Source organism: Leopardus geoffroyi, chromosome A2 (assembly GCF_018350155.1).
Source record: "Leopardus geoffroyi isolate Oge1 chromosome A2, O.geoffroyi_Oge1_pat1.0, whole genome shotgun sequence".
NCBI lineage: Eukaryota > Metazoa > Chordata > Mammalia > Carnivora > Felidae > Leopardus > Leopardus geoffroyi.
This window is the reverse complement of record NC_059331.1, coordinates 65,558,875-65,562,354: the sequence shown is the minus strand read 5'-3', so window position 1 is coordinate 65,562,354 and position 3,480 is coordinate 65,558,875. Positions and strand designations below refer to the sequence as shown.

At 51.4% G+C, this 3,480-nt stretch overlaps 1 long non-coding RNA gene across 1 annotated transcript; it reads left to right on the top strand.

Moving 5' to 3' along the window:
* The first annotated feature begins 2,429 nt into the window (after positions 1-2,429).
* Positions 2,430-2,952, top strand: LOC123607624. The gene is made up of 2 exons (XR_006716814.1): positions 2,430-2,786; positions 2,865-2,952. It is a non-coding gene; the product is annotated as an uncharacterized LOC123607624 (long non-coding RNA).
* Positions 2,953-3,480: the final 528 nt, after the last annotated feature.

The window sequence follows — 3,480 nt, the reverse complement described above, 5'->3', positions numbered from 1 at the left end:
GAAGGGGGGGGGAGCTCCTCTCAGCCTCTCACTTCCTCATTCTAGGGTCTAGAGACATCTGCACCTCCAAGGGCCCAGTGCCAGCTAAGAACACGTCCCTGTTTGCCATAGAGCCCCTCACCTTGTGATGGGGGGGGGGGTGACCCACAAGAAACAGGTCCTTCCTTTTTGCACAGCAAACAGGGTAGAACTCAGAGCACGGCAGTGAGGTATTTGCCCCCACCCGGTTGCTTGGGAGGGAACCCATGACCCCGACCCCCAATCATTTGGGAAGAGGGGAGACTGAGGTCCACCCCGTGCCTGGTGCAAAGGGTGTTCTGTTCCCAGTCCCAGTTGACCAAGGCGAAAGAAGGCGACCGACCACAAACTGAACGGTGTGCGTGTGTCAAAGAACACATAAAACAGGGGATCTCAGAACCCACAGGAGCCTGCGGTTTCTGAAATTCGGGTGGGTGGCTTCCTGCCGCTGCAAGGCACGCCGGGAGGAGCGGGGAGGGTCCGGGTGCCGCCTCGCCCCGGGCTCCCTGCATGGCTTTTGCTCCGCCGGCCTGGCCCGCCACCTCCCAGGGTGGAGGGGACCCACGCGTTCCCAGAAAAGCAAGGAGTGGACACAGCAAATCCATCAACCGGGCTCCGGCCGTGCCAGCGAGGCAGGAACCCATTTCAGGCAAGGGCTGTGGAAGACAGGGGAGGACTCATTTTGTGCATGTAGACAGTGATTTTAATGTTATGTAAATGCAGCTGGCGATTCCTAATCTATCCTGAAATGTATATGTCAGGGCTCTGGTGTAGCAAGGGGGACCCTGATAGAAACAAGCTGTGTTTTTATACAGGGAAGGCTGGTGATTACCTGCTTCTGGATTTTTTTTTTTCCTTTTCATTACCAATTTGAAACAGGACGAGCTGAAGCGGTGAAAATGGAGGCATGACTGTGGGAGCCTGCGGGGGAGTGACTCTGACAGCCTCCCTGGCGAGGAGGAGGTCGACAGACAGAGGGGCTCAGGGCGGCTGGAGAGGACGGAGGGGGAAGGAATACTCTGGAATGCCAGATACAAAGTGACACGCGCTTGTCCAAACTGATGTGCTGGGGAAATGAGGAGGAGGGACGCAAGTATCTGTGAATCTCGTGGTCACCCCTGGAAAAGACTGGGGTCTCAGGAGGGAGGGGACTTTGCACCATTGCACCAGGAGCAGAGGATGATGAAAAATTCACAAGTGTGGGTCTGCGCAGATCACAGGGGGGTGCGGCGTGAGGAGCCGGTGGGGTCCACAGGAGAGGGGCCAGTACAGGAGGCAGGAAGGCAGCGAACCCCCAGCTCCCACCCCCGTGCAAAGCTGGTAAGCACAGCTCGCGTCTCTCCCTTAGGGCAGCAGATAGAACACCTGTCTGCTTAGTGTGACCCATCAGCTTCCGAGACAGCATTTTCCAGGGTGACCAGAAGGGATGGTCCTTCAAGGTTATACCCTCTTAACCCAGTGTTAGACCACCAGAAACGGACAGGCCAGGGACCAGCTCTCTGCCCCCCCAAAGACTCATCAGAGGTTTTTCCCTCCGAAACCTCCTCCGTCTTCAGACTTTTCCATTTAGGGCTTATTGATTTCCTTCCTTCTCTGTTTTGTTTGTTTGTTTGTTTGTATTTTGAGCCAACTTTAGAACATTTCGACGTCAGGAGAGCTGTCTCAGTGTAACTCACCCAGAAAACCTGTGACAGGTGTGCGGATGGGACGAGGCCAGCGCCGCGGGCCCTTGGGCATTTTTGCCAAGTTCACATGTATGACACCTGGTGGGTCGAGGTCGGGGTGACCACCATCCCAAGGCACACACCGCTCGGCAAGTCATTCCTGAGGAGTCGCCAGGATCCCGGCTTTGGAAATTCCACAATGGGAGGAAAGAAAATAGTTCTGCCTTTAGAAGAAAGAGGCGTCAAGTCACAGATGAGTCACTGGCCACCTCCATCTCTTAACTTTGCTTTCTTGTAACACCTAAAACGTCTTCTGTCCCCCAGACCGAGGCACCCACCTCTCCTTCTAGTTGCCCCATGGTCCTGGAACCTCCTCCTTACCCTCAAATTCAAAGATGGCACAAAGTGTCACTCACTCACGTTTTCCTCTCCACATTCCCATCCTGCTTCTCCGAATCTGTCTTGTTCTTTCACTGTATGTCTAGCACCTAGAGGAACATATGAAGAGAGTCTTTTTTTTTTTTTAATTTTTTTAACGTTTATTTATTTTTGAGACAGAGAGAGACAGAGCATGAATGGGGGAGGGGCAGAGAGAGAGGGAGACACAGAACTGGAAGCAGGCTCCAGGCTCTGAGCCATCAGCCCAGAGCCTGACGCGGGGCTCGAACTCACGGTCTGTGAGATCGTGACCTGAGCTGAAGTCGGACGCTTAACCAACTGAGCCACCCAGGCGCCCCTGAAGAGAGTCTTAAGAGAACAAGTGAGTGAATGAATGAATGAATGAATGAAGAGAATGAATACCTAAGAAAATAAATCCTTAAGAAAATGAATGAATGACCCACTTCAGCAAGGCTCTTAGCAGCGTTCCTCTGGGCCCTTCCGCTAATCTCCATTCCTGACCTCTGGTTCTCCCTTTTTTCTTTCCCTTTATAGAAAAGCTTGATGAGTTTTGTTGGAATACTGATTCTCTTTGAACATCCCTCAAAATCCCCTATTCTCGGCATGGAACAGGGTCCAAACCACAGACCTTACTCTTGAAGGACCTCTACGTCCAGCATTGATCTGAGTCCAGCAAGGTCCCCCTGGATGTGACCTCCACTCCAGGTTACCGTTTCTGCTTCCTGTTCCTGGGCCTTTCTCACGCCATTCCCCCTTTACTGATTCCCTCTTCCTATTTTCCAGTGGAAGGAATTCCCAACTAGAGTAAGAAAATACTCCTTGAAGAGTCAGGTACGTCTGGATTAAAATCCTACCTCCACTATTTACTGCATGGCCTTGGTTTTTGTTTTGTTTTGTTTTGTTTACCTTTGTAAGTGGAATGTTATTGAAAGACGTGGGCCAAGGGCATGGCAACATGTCAATGTCCTTCCCTACATCTTCTGGTCTCGGCAGCCTTTCCTAGGAGGTTGGGTCAGTCTTCTCATCCCCCAAAGGTGGCCCCAGCCCTCTGCCCTCATTCCTATGGTACATTTTCATCAGTATCTGCTGTCCTCACTCACTGTATGGCACTTAAACTTCCCTGATACCCGTTCCCTAAATCTCTGTATCAATCATCCCTTCTCAAGTAAATTGTATCCTCCTACAGGGCAGGGAACTCACCTCACGATTGTTTTCTCTTCAGCTTGCTGACCAGAAGTATTCACTAGATGTTCAATGCTTTCATCCATTCATCCCTTTATTTGATATTTATTGAGCACTTGCTATTTGGAAGGTAAGATGTTGAGCCCTGTGGTGGAGGACGCATAGGCAGAAGAAGACAGATTTGTTCTCAGGGCACTTATATCCCTGGGGCTTTAAT